We start from the raw sequence: 12,371 nt of genomic DNA, 5'->3' as shown, positions 1-12,371 counted from the left end.
AATTTATACAAGAGGAGGAGTCATTCTTGAACTTATTTGCTCTGATCAAGCATATTAAAAATATACTCTCAATATTTTTTTCAGTGATTTGTAATAGGATGCTTTTCAAAGGAAATTAAGTGAAATTAAACTTATTCAAGTGTCCATAATTAGTGTACTGAGTGCCAAACACCATGGCTTGGACACTATACACAGTTAACAACTTAATAATTCAGGGTAAGAAAATAAGTGAGGCATTTCAAGAATATAAGGGTTGATTGAAGCAAGAGTCAGACTAGAAAAGGAAAAGTTGGGGATGCCACTAGTATTTAAGACATGCCTTTTAAAATCCTGTCCTGAGGTCAGGAAGTTGCTAATGAAGAAAATGTCAGGGAGCTATATCCAGGGTCCTAGCTGCCCCATGGCTCTGTGGCGGTAACTGGGAGTAGAAATCTTACAGACCAACAAAAGCACTTGTAGCAAGAGTCAGCAGCATGTGATGGTTTTCAAAACAGGTCACATGAAAAATAATTTAAGAAGCTGACATTTACCTTGAAAAATAGGAAGTTCAAGAAGGCATAGATAATCCGGCTGGTGTGGCTTAGTGGATTCAGCATTTTCCCATGGACTGAGAGGTCCCGGTTGGATTCCCAGTCAGGGTGCATGTCTGGGTTGCAGACTTGATCCCCAGTAGGGGGCGTGCAGGAGGCAGCCAATTGATGTTTCTCACATAGATGTTTCTATTTCTCTCTCTCCCTTCCTCTCTCTTAAAATAAATAAATAAATAAATGGAAACATATTTAAGAAGGAACAGATACATTTTGTATAAATGATCTAGGAAAGCTATGCAAATACCCATTTAGTTTTAAACAGAAGGCAGCATCGATTGCAACAAGGAGTCAACGAGTCAGCTCTGAGTCACTGGGATAGTTCCAAGCTTTAAGATTTAAAAATTTTAAAGTGCTAGAGGCTGAGTGAGATGATCTCATGCATATATCTTACTTAAATTACAAAAAGACACAACTGTGAAATGACTTAGAAACTTAAGTAAAAGTAATGAATTCTGCTCTTCAACAATTGAAACAGTCTAATGGTAGCAGTAATTGTAACTTATAATTTACTCTGTTCAAGACACTATGAAGTTCTGTGACAACAGTGCCTCTGCTTTGGCTCATTCTGCAGGTATCCCCAGCACAGGTACGGGATGTTGCTGGTAGAGACAGGATTCAAAACCAGGTCTGTGAGGAGTCAAAGCTTACCAAGAGAAGATGCTCAAAAATTTGTCCACACAACAGAATACAATGTGAATAAATTGCACATCATTATCTAAGATCATTTATAATTTTATATATAATTCTGAAGGACATAGATTTTTAAAAGAAGTTACATTGATTTTTTTTATGTTACAAGATTATCTTATAATATAGATCATTTGGGGGCTACATTTTTAAATGAATACTTTATGTACCCCAGCATGGTTCTTAAAATTATAAAAAATGGATGCAAGTCACAGTTCTATCTACTATGTGATGTGGTGCAATGGATCTAATTTTTTGAACTTCAATTTCTTACAGTATATTAAATAAAGTATGTGTACTACCTAACTCTTTGCTAAGAGAATTCAATAATGTAAGCTATATATTCCTGATAAAGTAAAAATGCACATGAAAATCATCATAATAACACATAGTTATCGGTCCTATACCAAATGATAGTTACTCAGCTTAGTGATTTATATGCATTACTTTATTTAATATTCACAATTGTCCTATTATTGCTATTTGAATTTTTAAAAAATTCTATTAAGTAGATATAATTATTATCATTTTACAAATAGGCAAAACAAGGCTAAAATATTTATATATTTTGCTGAAGGTCACATAGTCACTAAGTAGTTGTAAGGGATGTTACCCCATACTCTTAAATTTTAGGCTACGTAAACTTTATTCATTATTACTACAGCATTTATATTAATCTAAAATAATTATGGTACTAATTAAATTTTTATTCATATTCTCAAAGCTATAAAAAAGTTCAAAGAACACACACGTATCTTTCACTTTATCTGTTTATCTTCTGCAATTTTGAATATTTTAGAAGAAAAACTAATATAGTATATTGAATTTAATTAAATGCAATAACTGACTAGGATTACATGGAGAGACATTACATTTACTACCACTGAGAGAACATTCTGATTGGGTTATTTTGTTTCTAAAGAATCCGTACCAGCTACTAATATTCAGATGCATGATTTTCTGAATTTCTCCTGTTTTCGCCTGTAGAGCATGTCACATCCCCCAGCCAGGTCATAACAACTGGCTTTGTATTCTTTTCAGACAGGGTCCACTGAATCAAAGTTGGTAAACTTTAAGTATTTATGCTTAATCCACACAATTTCCATTAAGATAAGACTTTAAAACATTCCAGTTGTCCAGTAATAATGGTATCTTTAAACACCATGAGAGATTCTGTGGGAGGAAGTTCTAAGAATGTCATCAAAGGAGAGATTGCGTTTTCAGGTAGTAAAGAATACAATTATGCCTTGTTTAAAGGAAATGAAAACATAGGAGTTATAAGAAAAGGGGCATGGTATAAAGGAGATTGTAACTTAATCTTACATTACCGAATAATAAATGTCAAATAGAAGAATCTCTACTCTTCTTTATTGCGGATCTGTGAGGAGCCTGCAAAACATTTGTAAAAGATACAATGACCCAGAAATGCATGTCCTTCAGTGATTGTAGAACATAATACTAGGAATTTAAGGGTTTGTGATATCTCAAGGTGCTAAAAAATCTCTCTGGAAACACCCAGAGTCTATAATTCTTAGGAAAGGAGACGTAGCTTAGTTCCCACTGGAGAGTCTTTGGACATGTGATGCAGAGTGAAATGGAAAAGTGCTGGTGTTAGTGGCACCACAGCACTTCATCTTTATGTCTTAAAATCAAATGATATGTACACACAAAAAAGCAAACTAAAGCTAAAAACATATTAGCCTAGTAATTTAATGCAAAAATCCCATCAATCCAAAATGCAAGCTCAAAATAATGCAGACAAAGTGAGAGAATCACCTGAAACTAGCCCGTGTCAGGGAAAGGCTGGAGGGTAACTCACGTCTGAACAGCTGGACCATCTTAATTTTGTATCCATCTACATGTATTTATGTTTATCTAAAATAAATAAGGCAATGTAATAGCATAAGTAGTCAGTTTTAGTCAAATGTAAAAACAAACCAAACACCATGTGTAAAATCAGGAATTAGTTCAATTTATAGTAGCTTTATCTTTAAATTTAGAAAACTCAGATTACTGGACACAAAAATTCAAATGTCAGTGGAAGAACAAAGTGCTTATTTTAACTTCAAGATGAAATTACTTCTAATTCTCTCTAAACCTGAATTCAAAGATGGAATATTTTTCCGTAGAGTACTATGAAAGGAATGCACATAGAGTCAACCATGTTTAACCAGAATAATTTAATAGGAATATGCACATGTCAGATTAGCACACTATTAGGTATATCTATAAGTTTTGTTCCTTTTTTTTGTTAAAGTATTTTGAGGTTTATTATACATTTTCAGTTAAAAATTTCAAGTAAATTCTGTAAATATTTCTTAAAGTAACTGAAGATATTTTAAGACCTTCTAAACATAAAAAGTTTTCTAATGAATTATAAAATGTAACAAGATTGCCTATTATATAGATCATTCATTATCAAGAGTAAACTGACTGAGGTGTTGTTGTTATAAGTCCCCTTTCATTGGTATGAGAGCTTAAAATATTATGTATCAAGAAGAAAATATTGATAATGCATACCTTTATAATTTTATAGTATTTTATTATCATGGTAATATTAATTTAGATACTCCCAAAAACTTATAATTGTTTAACATTAAGAATTGAAAATCTTGCCCTGGCCGGTTTGGCTCAGCAGTTAGAGCGTCGGCCTGCGGTCCTGAGAGACCTGGGTTCGGTTCCCGCTAAGGGCATGTACCTTGGTTGCAGTTTGTCCCCGGCCCTGGTCGGTTGTGCGGGTGGCAGCCACTCGATGTGTTCCTTTCACATCGATGATTCTCTCTTTCTCTCTGTTCCTCTCTCTCCCTCCCACTCTACCTGAACAAAAAATGAAAAAATGTCCTGGATAAAAAAAAAAAAAAAGAATTGAAAATCTTATCAGTCCAAATTATATGCTGGTTCCTTTAATTCTACATATAAAACATAAAGAGACTTTCTCTCATAAAGTTCTCTAGAGAAATGATATATCATTTTGCTATGTAAAAATATACTTGAATACAAATACAAATGTGTCTTTTCCTCTCATGTAACCCATCAGAACATTTCTTTATACTTAGTGTTAATCTTTTGTATAAGTGCACATATTTTTTTTTTCTCTTACATGTGAAATGTTTCATTAAAAGTATGCTCAGGTTGACTTTTTTTACAGTAATGTCAGGAGAATGAACTTGGGATCCAGATTGGTTTGACTAGATCGGACTCATGGTATCCCCATTTCTTCGCTGTGTGATTTTTGGAAATTGACTCACCCTCTCCTGCATCAGCTACTCATCTCTAAAAATGAGTAAATTACTAGTCATACTTATTAGGATGATTTTGAATGTTACATGAATTAGTACAAGTAAAGTTAGAACTCTGCCTTGTGGGTTAGGTATTATTATTAAAAAACGTATTCAAGAAAGATTTATTGAGAGATTACTATGTGCTAAGCACTTGTCACTGTGCTGAGAGACTATCTTAGTTGCTAAGGTTGATCTGAAATTTCATTATCAGAGAAGAACCAGTCACTTTCCTAGGAACTGAGTTTATCAAGATAAATGCTCTCTAATCTCAAAAGATTTTCAGGCAATAGAGCAAAATGAGGATTATAATACACTGTGATAGTGTTATGATAGAAATATGCACAGGGTGCCCTTGGAAGCAGAAAGGAGAATTAAAATGCAGGCTGGTTTAGGTCAGGGAGGCCAAAATGTGACCATCTATGAAAGAAGTAATATGTGTACTGATTGATGTAGGCTAAAGGAATATTTCTTGAAAAGTGTGAGCAACCTTAAAGTACATACGTCAAAAGCAATTTTCCCATAAGAAATAATGAGAAAAGATTACACTGCCTCATTTCTAGGACACCAGCTACAGTTATAGGTTAATTGCTGATTCTGGTGCTGATTAAAAGAGCAGCAGAGGTCTCCTCTCCCAGCACCCTAGGGCAACAATTGCAAATGCTACCAGGCCCCCTTAGGAAAGGGTGGTCAATAAAACAGCCTCCACCCCGCCCTGTGGAATGGCATGCAGCAAAGGCTTTATATGACTTATTAGAACTAGAGATTCCTATTGACCTTGATTACTAAAAGGCTGTTCTCCTGATATAATTCAAGGGCAATTAACCAAAAAAAAAAAAAAAAAAGGATGGGAGAGAAAGCATTTGAAACAAAACCCCATAGGTGAAAAACGGAAGCAGCAATGAGCATCTGTTTACTAATGATAGCGACTAGTTTAAGACCAAGACAATAGCAGAGGTAAATAGTCTGTGTGCACCGTAAAGACGCTAGAAGCATGTGCCCTTCTATTTCAACTAACAAATGCCACTCAGTTTCTACCGTAAATGCTTAAATTAGTTGATTGCCTCATTTTTATCTGGTCAGGAGAAGTATAGCCACACAAAAGTAAGGAGCTCCTCAGAGAACCCAGGAAACATATTAAAAATAAATAAATAAAGACAGAAAGAAAAGAAAGGACGTCAAAAATAAAAGCTGGGAAAATATTATATTAGATATCAGGGTATATATATTTGAGTAAATGAATACTAGCTACTGGCACATGTTGGACATGCTCTCTTTAATGACACAGTATACTACAACATTCATTTACTTTGCTTTAAAAGTGTGAAGTTTTATTTTATTTAAGAGAAAAATATGTAGATCTTTATACTTGAATTTAAGGAGAATGAATGAGCAAATGAAATCCTCAACTGGATCATTTTAGATGATGACTGTGGGAATAAGTGTCTATTTAATTGTATTATATTCCTTTTGTAGGACCTCTAGATGAAATGCTTTATTCTTTCAATAAGGCAGGAAATGTGGTTCTTGGAGTAAGGAGGTAAAACAAACAAACAAACAAACAAACAAAAACCACGTACGTCCAGTGACTAGGTAGAGCCTGAATTTAGCTTGTGTCCAGTGAGTGATGTAAATTGATTTATGATGAGGATAGTGGTGTCAGTCTTTCTCTGAAAGGTCTTCAAGAAAACCCATGTCTCATAGGGAGAGTGCTGATTTCCTTTGACAACTAAGTCCTATCAAGCACTCACTCCTCTCAGAAGGCATGAGAGCACAGCAGGGACAATGAAAACCAGGGAGAACCTTTCCTTCCCAACCAGCCCCACGTTAGTCCTCTACTCACCGCATCCCATCAGAGTTAACTCTCTGTTCTTATCTCGCTGTCACCGAGATGTGACTCTCACCACTGTCACAATAGCTAACATGTATTTGTGATATTGATAATGCCACTGCAGTGTCTAAAGTGCCAGTTATTTCTGGCCCACGAATGGCGAGTAGATTTTTTTAGGAAATGAATCTCTAGAGTGTGGCTCTGACCTCAGGGATTCCCCTGTGAAAGGAGTAGAGGAAACTGGTGTTACTACAGCTATTGTCAATTCCTGAACACGGGGCAGGTCCCTTCTGTCCTAAAGCATAACCTGAACATACATTCTGACAGTATGTCATTTATCCAGCAAACCATTTTTTGAATAAACACTCTTCAGGGGGTAGAGCCTCTGCCTTGTGGAGATTATATTCAGAGTCTCCAACAGGAAAGCTAAAGTAATCATTGGAGGCCAACGCCAAGGCTAGCGTATCTTGGCACAAACATAACTCATTTTTACTAATGTTAAATATTTTACAGGGGAGTTTTAGCTCCAGCTTGGGGATTTTGCACTGGCCCTCACCCCCAAGTAGGTATGAGATGCTTAGCGGCAAAGGTTATGTGTTTGACTGTATCACAAAACCTGCTCTGTTGAGTGGCTGCTCATAAAGCTTTGTGGGTTGATTGACTTACTTAGACAAGCTCCACATTTAATGATTTGATGATACTAAATGTTGTGGTTCCTACTCTAAATCTGTTGATTATTTCATAGAGACTCCCTTTTTATTATTCACTCAAGAAATAGTCACAATTTGGCGGCACCTGGAAACTACAAACGCAGAGAGAGAAAGGGGGAGGAGCTCTTCCATCCCAGAGCTCATGCTCCAGTGGGGTTGGACACTGAGGAGACAATAGCACAGATGGTACATCAATGACAACTTTATAAGTATCAAAACGGAGGGAAGGACTTACTAGGTCATTCTTACAAAACCAGGCCCTGACTGTATCAGGGAAGGCTTTCCCATTTGTAAGATTACACCTAAAAGCGTCTGTGACAGAAACGAGTATCCATGTGCCAGGTAGTTCCCTTCCACTGTAACGTGCCATCTTCACTGAGGTGGCTCTGACCAGACAGGGCTTGTCTCTTCCCCTCGTCTTGCATCAACTGAGTGACTCTGTGACTAATTTCCATTCAAGAAGTTTGAATGAAAAGAGGTGTGTGTCATTGCTCCTCCCTGGCTGAGCCCCAAGATGAAAGGAACCCCGCCACCTGAAATACTACATAAAGAAAAGTCACTAGACGACAAGGAACACCCAGATCAGATTGTTAGATGAGTAAACAAAAAAGCATCTATTCTTTTAAGGCCATTAAAACATAAGCGTTTATTTTCACAGCTGTGGTATGGTTAATGTTATGCTTACCAAAACAGTGTGAGTTGGCAAGTAACGAAGGATTCTGGAGTTACTGAAAGATGTAAAGTGTGAATGCAGCACATAAAGAAAAGAGGACATAATTTGGACTGCACGCTTACATTCCTGGCGCTATGGCAAGATAAATAACGTGAAAATATCTCACTATAATACGGCCAGAAATCCTGGACAAAATGTAATAAACATTATTTTAAATGTATAGTTAAGCCCAACCCCACCTTAAATTAAAAATAAAAAAAAACCTAAGGGCCCGAATCAAAGAGAAAGGTGAAAGCTAGAATGTTAAGCTAACCGTTGTATCTCTATCAATGTCAGAAATCAGATTTTAATGGGCAATAGGTGTGTGAACTTTGGCCCATGCAATTGGAATGTGAGGTAGGGAGGGGAGATGGTGGAATTAAGACATCCCCATAACTCCATTTCCCAGACCAGAAAGAGCTATATATCCTGAGAGAGTTTTTTTTTTTTTAAGCCAATAAATAAAGTTGACAAGTCCACTTAGCTGGCTTGGCCTGTGCTGTGGTGGAAACAAGTTTGCAAGAATAGAAGCTACTCTCACTTTAGTCCTCAGTGAGCACATTGACTCTGTGCAGCTTGAAGAAAAGCACACGGCTAAAATAATATAAAATAATTATGAGTTAAGAAAAGTTCCAAGGCACCTATATTTTAAAACATGATCTTTGATCATGTAGCCCCAAATATGGCCAGAGAAAGACCACCAAACCTATACTCACAGTCCAAAATTATAAAATAGTTTAGTAAATATGACACCATAAATGCTATTCAACGGAACCACAGCAAGAGAATTCAGCACCTAGGTTTTTTAGATAGTTGAATTAACAGATGTAGAATAAAAAATATTCTTTAAAACGTTTAACAAATTAACATAGTCAAAGTGAGAAATAAGAAACAGATCAGAATTTATATGTAATGCATAAGAACCACAAAGACTATGTAGAGAGAGTACACATTCCTACAATTCAACATAAAACAAAACAAAATAATCCAGTTCAAATGTGCAAAAAATTCAAACTATAATTTATGGAAAAGAGAACCTGAATTACAATGCACATAAAAATGTTTATAAACACGATGATGTATAGTATATTTCTTCTAGATTTCAGAGGAACCAAGCGCATGGTCAAATATTTAATAATCCACGTTTAGGATACTGTAAGGCATTGTCAGGTGCTCTCAGGAACAAAGGACTTTCATTCCCTCAGCTACAGAAAATGTTAGCAATGGGAAAGCCCTCACTTGTCAGCTTCTTAGAGTGAAACTGAGAGAATACTTCCACTAAACAGAACATCCAAACTTATATTCAGAAACCAATGACTGACCGATGCAGGGATTAAAAAAAAAAAAAAGCCTGGATCCTGGATTTCAACTCAGGACAAGAGAGAAAAGTTATGCTAGCTTCAGATTTTCCAGTCCTGTTGGCTCAGGCCATTGTTAAAACCACAGCAGAACTCCTCCGATCCTACTTGTTTCTCCTTCATCAGTGTTGATCCCAAGGCTGCTCCCTAATATACCTCCTGCTTCCTAATCTAGAGTTGCTTCCAGGGATCTGACTCGTAACAGTGGGTGTCGATCGTTGTGAGAATGAAGACGATGGAATGGGGTTTGGGAACTGGACTGTCTGCCGTCTGTAACGAAATTTTCATCCATTACTGGCAGTGAGAGTAACAAGGATAGTCCCAGGCATAAGACAGCAGTGCAGTTGCTAAAACATTTACAAGATGTGCCCATCTTCAGAAGTTACCACTTCTTCCTACTGAGCCCCAGACCAATAACTAAGGTTCATGACCAACACAAAGACATGTGAGACCTGATAAGGAGGGGAATGACTAGTATTCCCAACTGGAGCTGTGGGACCTGGTCAGTAGAGTCAGGAGAGCAGGCACAGAACTAAATTCTGTGGGTGCATAATGAAGAGGACAGAACATAAGCAAATCTGTGCAATGTTTACACAATCGCATTCTCAAGAAGATCAAACAAGTTAAAAACTGTTTGATCCTCATGAGGGTACACCACTGTATATATAAATAATTACATTTTCATCAACATACCATAACCCTATGATTACATGGTAAAGAACATTTCTTTAAAATTCAAAATAATGTATTCTAAATATGCAAAATCTATGATAAATTGACATGATTTAGGATAAATATTATGACATAAAAGAGTGGATAAAGTGCACATGACTTAAGAAAACTCCATGAATGTTATTTCTCAAAACAAAATTTTTTGGGGAAAAAAAGCAAAGCTCAAAGAGCAGAGGCATCAAGATTATATTATCTAAGTACCTAGAATCCACAATTTCTCTCTTACCACATCATTGCTGATGTGTGTGCTTTGCAGTTAAGTGAGGTGTTACCTTATGGTCGAAGAGAACACTCAGTAGAAGAGGTGCCGGAATGGAAAGCCGTCCAACATTCCACACAAGCTGGGGCGTACAGCATCTACACAGGCAAGTAAAACCTGCTTCAGATAATTGCTCTGGATCCAATCCAACACACTGGCGAATGGACAGTTAACAACCAAAGATCTCCTACCTTAGAAATAACATTAATAATTTTAGACTAAACATACTTAAAGCAGATATAGTGAGTTTGCCATTGCAACCTTAAAAAAGACATTAATATAACATTTTTTACAACCTAGCTGTATGGAGAACTCCATCAAATGAACTGTATCTATAAACTGTACTTCTAGGTAACTATATTTTGCCCTGATAGTTACAATTATTAGATATAAATAATTAAATATTGAATACCATGCATCAATGAATATGTTAATTTTAGACTAGTTAATAACACAAACACACTTTTCATAGAAATTATACAGCAGAACAAGTACTCATTGAGGTGAGTTCTAATGTCATAGCCAAAATCACCTACTGGCATCCATTAAAAATATATTATTTCAGAAAAACATACATGCAAATAATTCATAATATTGCCCAAATCATAAAGACAGATTTCTTTATAAACAGGGCAAAAAAAAAAAGTTGCATTTTACTTAATCATGCCTTTTTCTGATTACTCTTTTTTTCTACCCTGACTTTCATGGCAATATAAAGAAAACATCAATGTTAAGGAAAGCCAAAAAAATAAACAAACAAACAAAAAACAAATGCTCCATTTGAATGGAGAGAAGATATCCCAAAGCTTTTGCTTAGACATGAGGTAACTGGTATACTCAGTTTGCCACTGTGCATTTGTGTATGTGTGTGATGAATAGAATCTACGTTTCTAGTTTCTTCCCTTCTCATCACTGGAATCTGAAATACTGAAAGAGCTCACATTTTAAGGAGCATGGGAACAGAGTCGGGCTTAGGAATCGTTTGTACATGACAGTTAGCTGTTCTATTTATATATTTGTTGACTACCTCAAAAGAAACCAAAGATCTTGTTGTGGAGCCATAATGGAGAGACGGTGGAAGGAAGAGCACAGTCATTCCAAGATCCTCTTGACTCTCTGACCAAGAGAAAGTCCTGTGTAGCTGGCATTCCTGACTAAAACAAAAATGCAATTGACTTGGTCATGAATAATGTTGAAAATGTTCAAAAGAAGGATTTTAATGAAACAACAGAAGCCTGTGGAACACATTGTTGGTACTGGATTATCATCAGATATGCGTCCTTATGTTCAGGTCTCTACAGCACTCTGGCAATGCAGTATGATGGAAGGAAAACAGACTTTGAAGTGAGGAGACCTGTTAGCTACGTCCTTCTCCATCATTTGCTTCGTAAGTGACTGGATCTCATACATTAACTGTGCCCCAGTGCTTCCATTTATAAAATGCACCCCATGCCATAGAATCTAATTAGTTTCTAGATAGTGATTATAAATGACAAAATAAGCTGAAAATTATTTTGCTATATACATAATGCTATTGAGATTCTGTACTGTAAAATATAAATCTTGTTACAAATAATGAAACTTTTTTTCCCATTTGCTTTTATAGCCTCCTTTTCACCCCATTGGGAAGAAAAGATTTCTACCCTGGTGTTATATCCCAACACATGACATGAAAATGGACAGATGAGAATGACAACAGTTTGTTAGTCACAGATACTCACAAGCCACGGAGGAGGACACCCAACATCATAAAGTGTCACACAGAGATAGTACTTGAACAAGGTGATCAACCAGGGGCTGTTGGAAGCAGCCTTTTTAGAATATCCAAAAGGTCATCTGGTTCTTGAGGGAAAATATAATTGGCCTGTTTCAATAATTCAGGGGACTGGCAAGAAACCACATCCACTACTCGGGGGTAAGCAAGAACTGGTCCCCTTGATAAGTGTAGTGTTTAGCTATAGGACCTTACCTGTGGAGCAGAGTGGGGAGCAAAAATTGCAGTCAAACCATCACAATCCTCCCAATTTTACCACATATCAAGGTAGCACATGGCATTTCCCTGAATGTTAGGCCTTTTGCCACACTGGTCACCCAAAGGAATTTGTAAAATCAAACGCAATAGAGCCTTCTTAAAATATCTTGAAACCTGTGATGCTATGCACTTACTATGAAAGCTCCATCATTAGTGTTTTTTTAAAGGGAGTTTTCTACTTA

This window comes from Molossus molossus, unplaced genomic scaffold (assembly GCF_014108415.1).
Source record: "Molossus molossus isolate mMolMol1 unplaced genomic scaffold, mMolMol1.p scaffold_m16_p_12, whole genome shotgun sequence".
Classification (NCBI taxonomy): domain Eukaryota; kingdom Metazoa; phylum Chordata; class Mammalia; order Chiroptera; family Molossidae; genus Molossus; species Molossus molossus.
The sequence above is the reverse complement of the archived record's forward strand: the minus strand, read 5'-3'. Positions refer to the sequence as shown.